Source organism: Marmota flaviventris, chromosome 13 (genome assembly GCF_047511675.1).
Source record: "Marmota flaviventris isolate mMarFla1 chromosome 13, mMarFla1.hap1, whole genome shotgun sequence".
NCBI classification, from domain to species: domain Eukaryota; kingdom Metazoa; phylum Chordata; class Mammalia; order Rodentia; family Sciuridae; genus Marmota; species Marmota flaviventris.
In genome coordinates this window covers 104,137,370-104,146,711 of record NC_092510.1, presented here as the reverse complement: position 1 = coordinate 104,146,711, position 9,342 = coordinate 104,137,370, and the positions used below count along the sequence as shown (strand labels likewise).

General features: G+C 54.8%; 1 long non-coding RNA gene across 1 annotated transcript; it reads right to left on the bottom strand.

The window, feature by feature from the left end:
- Window positions 1–6,817: 6,817 nt before the first annotated feature.
- Window positions 6,818–9,342, bottom strand: LOC114094507 (uncharacterized). The gene is made up of 2 exons (XR_003583044.2): window positions 8,600–9,342; window positions 6,818–7,652 (listed from the first exon to the last, which is right to left on the bottom strand). It is a non-coding gene; the product is annotated as an uncharacterized lncRNA (long non-coding RNA).

Below are 9,342 nucleotides of genomic sequence, written 5' to 3'. Positions count from 1 at the left end.
CCGATGTCTGTATACCTTCACCTGTTAAGTTGCCCATGCCACATGGTGAAGTGCAGGTGAGCAGGTTGCAGCTGTGCAGCTCACAGAGTCCCTGCCTCCTGGAACCAGCTCCATGCTGCCTTTGCAGCCCTGGGGGTGACCCTCTCCAAAGCAGGCTGTGTCATGTCATGGCCTTGTGCAGTCCTGAGCTCAGCCACATCCAGTACCTCCTGTGCCTTTGACAGACCCTCTGAAGGACCTGGGCTGTCTTAGCAGGGCTACCACCCATCATCCTCGGGGCTCTCAAGGTTCTCGTTCCCACACCTCCCTCTCCTGCCCACCAAGAAGTGCAACAGGAAGAGACACCAAAGCCCAGAAGCACTCAGGAACAAATCAGTGTGAACCTAAGTGCAGGAGAAGAGACGGCCGAGACATGGACAAGTGCCCAGGGTGTTCCCAGCCACTCCAGTATCCCTCAGCCCACAGCCTGAGTCCAAACAGCCTCCAAAAACAGTTGGGTAAGAAACATTTGCAACATACATGAGATTAAGGATAATTTCCTAATTATTTTAATACGTAAAGAGCTTTTATAGATTGAGAAGAGACGAGCTGGGAAGAGAATGCAGAGGAGGAAACCAGAGGCCAGTAAGGACAGGAAGAAAGTCAGCCCCATTAGGAATCCAGAAGGAGCCACCAGCAGGGAGCAGTCCTCACCTGTTGGTTTGGCAAATGTTTAGAAGGCGTTAGCTGTGCTGGGTGTGCCTCTGGAGAATGACCTGGCATGCTGCCCATGTTCGTAGCTGATGGTTCAGGTCCCCTCCAGCAACAACCTCCCCATGTCCCCTTCTGTGAGAAGCCACAGCCCTGCTGTTCACTCTGTGGCCAGGTCCTGCAGACGGCATCCAAAAGGTTTATCACTCAGCACAGCTGAGCCTGCCAGCAGCCTGGATGCCACAGTCTGAAGTCATTTGGTCAGGCTACAGCCAATGAACTGTTCCCAACTGCCTGCCTCCTTGGGACAGCAGGGTAGAGGCCACCTTGCCTCCCCTGCTCAGTGCTGCTCCAGGCAAGCATCACTCCTGGGTGCAGACCCCCTGGCTGCATGTCCAGGCTTAGGCATGAGCCCAGAGGAACCCCTGGGTGGCCCCTTGGCCTGATGTGCGCCCCAGCAGAGCGTGCACCCTGGAGAGGGCAAGCCTGGGTGGTCTGGGGTCAGCTGGTGGCTAGAGCATCGAGGGCTTGCTGAAGCGTGATTCCCGTCCTGTAAGTGAAGGGCTTGTGGATGTGACGGTAGATGGTGGAGGTGCTGCCCCAGCTCACCAGCAGCTGGGGGCAAAGAGAGCAGGCGTGACAGCTGCTTCTGCATGTGGCAGCAGGGCCTGGGGGCCCAGTCCCATCCCAGCAGCTATTGGCAGGTGGGTGGGCTCCTCTCCCACCACTGTGCTTTCTGCTACCACTACTTCCTGACTTGAGGGGTGGGAAGAAACTGCAAGGTGCCAGAGGACTACCTACAAAGCTGTATGAGCGCCCGTTCACCCCAGGCTTGTGTGTGTCAGCCTATCTTGGCCTGAGCAGTGGGTCTGAGCCATTCCCAGGTCCACCCTGTGGTGTACACGTGTGTCCAGAGCACTGTGCCCCAAAGACAAGGAAAGGAACTGACCCTGAGCCCATGACCCTGAGCCCATGACCCTGAACATGACCACTGAGGGTGAAAAGCTGAGATACCAGTGCTCTCACAGCGTAGAAGACCCAATCTCCTACATAATATTCAGAATACTACTACAAATCAGAATTGCTTGGCACCTAAAGAACCATGAAAATCTTGACTGATGGGAAATGTCAACTGCAGACCCCAAGGGTGAAAAGGCGGGCATGAAACATACCTGAGGATGGCAAGTTCAAGGCCAACCTCAGCAACTTATCAGATTCTGTCTTAAAAAATAAATTTAAAAAAAGAGCCAGGTGTGGTGATGCACACTTGGAATCAGAGCAAACTGGGAGGCTTAGGCAAGAGGATTGCAAGTTCAAGGCCAGCCTCAGCAATTTAGCCCTAGTTAAGACCATGTCTCACAAGAAAAAGACTGAGGATGTAGCTCAGTCATAAAGTGCCCCTGGGGGTTCAATCCCCAGTACAAATAAAGACTGGGGATGTGTGTAACTCAGTGGTACAACTTCCTGGGTTCAATCCCCAGTGCCAAAAATAAAAAATAAAATCCTTCCTCCAGGCACAGTGGTGCACACCTATAATCCCAGCCAATCAAAGACTGAGGCAGAAGGGTGGCATATTCCAGGTCAGCCTTGGCAATTTAGCAAGACCCTGACTCAAAACAGAAAGGGCTGGGGCTCAGCAGCAGAGGCTTGCCTAGCATGCGTGAGGCCCTGGGTTCCATCCCCAGCACCACAAAGTAATAAAAATCAAGCAGCCCTCTCTGGAACACACACACCCACGCACATGCACACAGATGCACACCTAGGGGAGAGACTAAGGGGCCTGGGCCGCCTCCTTAATACCAGTCACTGGGTTTATCCGCAGCACCACAAAAGGGGAAAAATTAAAACAAAAAAACTCAAACGGAGCCATTAGAAAGTACCAGCAAAAATTCCAGAACTAAAAAGCACAATAGCCAAAATTGAAAAAACAAACAAAACCACCCAAAACCAAAAACCTCACTGGACAGTCTCGATGGTGCCCGTGGAGAGGGAGAAGCCAGAGCTAGACCAAGCAGAGCGTGAAGGCAGCGATGCGACGACAGTGCCCCCGGAGCCCCCGAAGCAGTGGGAATGTGGGGCTCGGAGGTGGGGAGGCGGGGCACGGAGGTGGGGAGGCGGGGCTCGGAGGTGGGGAGGCGGGGTACCGAGGTAGGGATGTGGGGTAAGGAGGATGGTATTTGAAGAAATGAGACTGAAATATCCCAAGTTCAGTGAAAGCTATGAACCTCCAGATTCAAGACGCTAGGTGAACCCTCGCTCCAGCACAGAGCTGTCCAAGACAAGGACAAAGGAGAAGCCGCAGGGCTGCTGGGGAAAGCAGTCCTTCCTACCCAGAACAGTCCTGCGCTGGCTCCTCCAAGACCTCTCTCCTCCTGTGTCTTCTTGAGGCCATCCCTGTGTGTGTGTCCTCTTTTCCCCTTAGAGGGTCTCTTGTCACGTTGGCCCACAGGTGGAGGGCCTGGTTCCCAAGGCTGTCCTCCTCGACTTCAGGCACCAGCCTCAAGCCCTGGTAAGTTTCCTGTGCCTTTGACAGTCAGCTACAAATCAGGGGCCCTGCGGTCCTTTCAGGCTTGGTCAGCCTGCTGGAGGCACAGAGCTCAGGGAAGTTCTTACTTGTGCTCCAGGGCAAGGATATCCTTATTATAAAGGCTTTACAAAGAGAAGACAGAAGGCACGGTCGGGGAAGGGTGCACAGCATCCAGGTCCTCTCTGGGCACCTACCCCTGAGGAGCTGCCACCTGTTTGGCTATCCTGAAGCTTTCTGAATCCTGTCCTTTGGGTTTTAGGGAGAAAGTCCAGTTTCCATGTCCTGAGTTGGGGAGGAAGTTATGAGCCAGGAACCATAAGCAAAATGATGTGAGATATATATATATATTAATCTCATAATATCATAGAGCACCCCTGGCTTCTGAGCACAGATTCCTCACAGCAACATGATATCCAATTCAAAACACTGAAGCATTACTAGAATCCCATCACTCACTAATAATTAGTCACATCTATCATTATACTGGATGAATATGCTCCCAGGTGAGGCCTCTTGGGTTTGCTGCCCTCCATTTGATCTTGCTAATTCTAAAAGCACAAATGTTCTCAGTAAACACAGCCACACCCTCCCAGGTATCTGGCATAACTGAGCAAAGCAGCAATGGCGTCTGTCTTGGGGCCTCTTCCCAGGTACTAATGTAGTAGTGTTGGACTTTCCTTCATTCATAACTTGTTTACCCATTTCTTTACTCCTAGCAACTATCATCATTCTCCCTACGAATAGCAAACTTTTCCACCTTGGAGGTGGCAGTAGGTTTGGCCACTGTGCTGGTCTGCTGGTCTAGCAGGTGCCCCCTTCTTCCATTCCCACTCCAACAAGTGAGGCACACAGGTGCAGAGCCCAAGGCTGTGTCTGCTGCCAGGGTTTCCAGCTCCAGCCATATCGTGGTGCCAGAGGGTGGTGCAGGCACCCACCCCAGGGGTCCAGAGGGAACTGTGCAAGTTGGAGACCTCATCTGTCTCTCCCCGCTTTCTGCACTTTCAGCTCCAAGACCTGGGTTCCAAGATGGCTGCAGCAGAAGGGGAAGAAGAGGAGTGTTAGCACAGTTCCAGCGTGTTGCTGCCCTGCAAGGTGGCAGGGCCATGTGGCACCCTCCCTCGCAGCTCCCCAGACCCAGCAGGAGAACCTGGTGGGAAGGTCAGCACGTGCCTCACTTTCCAGAGGAAAGAAGGACCTCCGGCTGGGCAGGTGCTCCACCTGTGTGGCAGAGAAGCTCAGGAGTATATGTGGGCTGTCTTGCGTGACGAGCGCTTGGGAGGCTTCGGTTCTTTTCAAAGGGACTTTGCCGGTGGTGAGCAGAGCAGCTGGTGAGCCCCACCTTTCACTGGCCCCTTGTGGTCTGCTCTTCACTGGAGTGCACACAACCCCACCATCAGTCTCTGGAGTGTGTTCTCCTGGGCTTTTCTTAGTCTAAAAAACACACTAGGCTAGCAGCATACCTGGGCACTGGTCACCTGGATTCACAAAGCTCTGATACCTGCTCTTTCAAAGAATTCAGGCCTGGAGGGAAGCAGGCCCGGGAGAGAAGGCGAGGGTGCGCGTGGAGCTTCTGAGTCACGGCAGTTCCCCTTCCCTCCCTTCTGTGTTCCTGTGTCTTCTCTCCCGGTCAGTCTCCTCCCCTTTCCAAGCCAGGTCCGCTTCTCCCCCAGTGAGACTCCATGAATGGTCTCTCTGCTCACAGACCGGGCACTGCCGTAACTCAGAAACCCCATGAGCACCCTCGCTTCTCTCCCAGGCCTGCCCACAGTTGGGCATCAGTGACTGTGCCGCGAGCTCCTTGTCGTTGAGCCTCTCCAGGGGAAGTGTGTCCAAATGACACTCAACCATCCGAATCCGTGTGGTGGTAGCTCCTGCCTGGCTTCTCTGTAGCACTCCAAGCACCTTCATTTTCTATGGGCAAGCCAAGCCCAGAGATGAGGCTGTCATGTCCCCAGGGCCGCTAGCTTCTGTCATACTGGCTGGCTCTGTGCAGGGCCTCCCCCTGGGGACTCTGCCTCGAAGCTCTCTGCAGCCTGGGTCTCTGCCACAGGCAGACAGCTGTGCTGCAAGGGCCAGGAGGAGCAGGTTTAGACCCAGCCATCTTGGTGCAGTCTCCCATGCCCACCCATCCCATCACCCACATAGCCACCTGAACTGAGCACGTTGGGGACACCAGGCACCTTCAAGCCTGAAAGGGAGCCCTTTAGAGGCATATGTGGGTTCTGTACCATGTGCCCCTCCCTGCCTCAGGGCTGGTTCCCCATGGCGACCCTTCTCTCGGCCAGCTTCCGGTGTCCTTCTGCCCCACCAGGAGTCTGCCCGACCATGTCCAGGAGTCTGAAAAGCTCACCTGGCATTTACCCTGTTCCCTGCACTGATGTGCTTAGACCTTCAGTGAGAGTTGCCTCCCGCCAAGTGCACAGAACACTATCCACAACCCAGCAGTTCTAGGTGGGTCAGTCGAGGGCTGTTCATGGTGCACTTTCCATGTGGGTAGAACACACAGCCTCATGCTGCCCCAGAGTCAGTCCCAGAGGAAAGGGGATCCCTGCTCCTGAGTCCTGGCAGCGGATCCTGTGTAAAAGATTTCCACTTCATCATGGAGCTCTTCTGTGCAGTGCTGCCCCATTAACGTGTTTCCCTGATGTCCCCCAAGACCCCGTGGTGCCTCAGGTTGCAAGATTAGCCCTTCTTCTCTGAGGCAGTTTCAATGCCCCACAGCAGGACAGCTGGTGCCTTTGTGGGGAGTTCTCTAATCCAGCCTCCTCGTCTGTCGGGAGATGCACCCAAGCCTTTGCCGGAGCCCCAGTGGCCCTCCACCAAGGGCTGTCCAGTGGAGACCTGTCCAGCCCAGCACACTGCCGCTCATGCTCTGCCCTGTGTCTCTCATCACCTCCCTGGTTCTATTAGAAGTCCCATGAACATTGCTGGACGGGTAGGTCCACATGCCTCCCACTTTCCACTCCAGTGAGATTCGATAACTGCCATGATAGTCACTCCACGGGAAGCATGTTCAAGTACACCAGCTCTGCTGTAAGCTCTGCCTTGATTCCACCAGCTCCACCCTCCCGATGGGGCCTGGCTAGGACTCTGCTCCATCAGTGTTCATTTAGACACCTGACTTCTTTGTGGTGTAGTGCTGGAGGTAGAACCCAGGGCCTCCTGCAGGCCAGGCAAACACTCCACTGCTGAGCTATGTCCCCAGCCCTTTTCATTTTATTTTGGGACAGGGTATTGCCAAGCTGCCCCGGTTGGCCTGGAACTCGTGACTTGCTGGGATTACAGGTCCCTCCTGCTGATACCCTGCGTTTCCTTTAGTCAGTTTCTCAGCAACCATGAACATTCCCTCCTCCTCCTCAGAGTCCTACACTCTCCCACCTTCTCATTCTCTTGCTACTGACCTAATGTTCTGTTAGCATCTGCAAACTCAAGGAGCTGCCTGAGGCCCAGGTTCCACGTGGCTCCTGGAACTGTCCCTGAGGGTGCAGCAGTAAATCAAAGCTGCCAGAGCAAAAAGGGCTCCCTGACCTGGGTCCTGGTCATGGGGAAGCCAGCCCACATAGGTGCTCACAGTTGACCACACTTTAAGACCAAATAGTCTGGACTAAAGTGTTTATTCAGCTGCTGCTGCCATTGGTCAGAGAAGGCCAGGCCTGGCAAAAAGGTCCCACGACGTCCCCAGGGCCTGAGTGGCAGCGGGTGGTCTGCCGGGCCTGGGCCAAGCGTGCTCTGATGGAGACTTGGGAAGGAAGACGTAAGGTGTGTACCTGCCACCCTCATGGCTGTAGGTGAGGGGTAACAGGAAGGCGGAGGTTGGGGACAGGAGGGCTGTTGTGAGCTGTTGCTCCGCCTCTGAGGTGAGGCTTCCAGGGTCTCAGCACACCTGGAGGGGCTGTTGGTGGTGGCTTGACTTCCCTCGCCTCTTCCCCCATTAGCAATCTCTGACCCCCAAACTGGGTTTGTGGATTCCAGTTATAAACCAAGAGTTGACTGAACAGTGAGGGGGTTTGTTCTTGGCCCCAGAATGAGGAAAAGCTGGGAGAAATGACGGCGGGTCAGCTTGCCATGGGAACAGTGGGTAGGGGTCCTCCTGGGGGGTGGGGAGAACTGGGCTCTGGTGAGTGAGTAGGAGGAGTACCGGGGATCTTCCCAGGAAGTACTGGGTCCCTCCTGAAGATAGGACCACCTTCCTTCACGTCTTGTGTGAGCTGGTTGTGGCCAGGGCTGGAATGGGTCAGGCCAGATGGTACTGGCAGGTGGGGGTTTCCCTAGGGCATCTACTACAACAGGGTGGTCACGAGTCCAGGTGAACTGTGGCCCAGGTGGCTCCTCTGTGGCTGGAACTGGTTCTTCCCTGTTCTGTAATGTTCCATAGCATCAGCCGTGTCCCACTGTCCCCAAGGCTGGCGAGGTTGGTGTCTAGTCTGAGCAGAACCTGGTTAGCAAAAAGGTTTGTTTCTCAGGATTTGAGAGGGTTCCCCTTGCCCTTTGGCCTTTGTAATTAAATTTAGGAAGCATGGGAATTTTCCAAACTGGGGTGAGTCTGCTGGGTGCTGCTCATGGCCTCTGTAGGTGGCAAACAGGCCTAGTGGTGGCTCCTACTCATCATCTCCCCAGCTGCTCCTGGGAGCAGTCTCCGGCCGTGCTGAGAGGGCTCAGCCATCAGGCTGCTCTGGGCTGTGTGGACACCAAGACGCCACCCAGCCCAACTCTGCATCCATATCAGCCAAGGCTCCCGAAGCTGGGAGGTCTTCTGTGACCAAGTCCTGCCCTTCAGGCAATGTCTGTCCTCCTGGTGTAGCCTCTCCTCTGTGGTGGCCTCGAGGCTGGTGGCTGGTTCACACCACCATCTGGGTTCGGCCCAGCCCCAGGGCCCCAGCCAGAACTCACTCCCGTCTCATTTTAGTGTTCACAGATGGCAGAAACCGAGGGACAGTGCTTCCCTGTTCTCGTTGTCTTGCAGTACCTTGTGCCTGGTGGAGCAGCCCCAGGCTCACCAGCTCTAGAGCCCACTGGTAGCTCACTGAAGCCTGTGATCACAGCCCATGAGGCTCCAAATCAAAGTTCCTGTCCCTTAGCCTATCATCCTTCCTCTTCCTGTGCCACACGTCCTGGGAGCCATGTTCTCCACACATCCCACTTCCCTGACCCCAAATCTGAAGATACAGAAGGAAACATCAGCTCAGACTTGGGTTCTCCTGCTGGGCACTCACAGCACAAGCAGACTCTGTGGCCCCAAAGGTAGGAGTTGCTCCCCACCAGGAAGCAACGGGATGCTGCAGCCGACACCAGCGGGGGCCTCTGCTCCAGCGCAGCTCTGCAAGTGGAGGACAGCGTCACTAAAACTGCCCCAGGTACCAGCACAATCCCAGGTTGACCTACCTGTGCTCTGACCCCCCAGCTGTAAGTCTGTCCTCACGACCTCTGGTTGGGGTTGTTGATTTTACGGCGTGCTTCAAGGACTCGGGAAGTCCTGCCGTCACTGGCATCTTCTGTTTTTTTCACACAGGATGCAGATAAAGAGCTGCAGAGTGAGTGTGGGCAGGGGCTGCTTCCACGTGCTCAGCCATCTGGGAGCTTTCTTTCTTTCATCAGGGATTGAACTCAGGGGTGCTTAACCACTGAGCAACATTCCCAGCTCTTTTAATGTTTTATTTAGAGTCAGGGTCTCATTGAGTTGCTTAGGGCCTTGCTAAGTTGCCAAAGCTGGTTTTGAATTTGTGAACCTCCTGTCTCAGCCTTCTGAGCCACTGGGCCTCTGGGATCACATGCATGCACCACTGCACCTGGGTCACATCTTTCTGAAGCTTATCTTCTTAGGTTTTCATGGAGACTTCATTGAACAGGTGACTGGAGCATGGGCAACCAGGTTGGACACCAAAGGCTTGCTGCTGTGGACTGAGGGAACCCAGCAAGCGTCTGTGTAGCACTCCTTCCTCCAGGCATGGGGCAGGATCCTTCTGGAGTGAGGGCCGTGTGATCCAGTGCCAGGTAGAGTAGGGCGGAGAAGTGCTTTGCAGCCAGCTCCTACACTGAAGGCCAGGCAACTTAGAGTCTCCATGGCACACCTTGGAGGGAGTTCTGAGCCTGGCCTCATAACACCTAGGGCACAAGGTAGGTGCCTG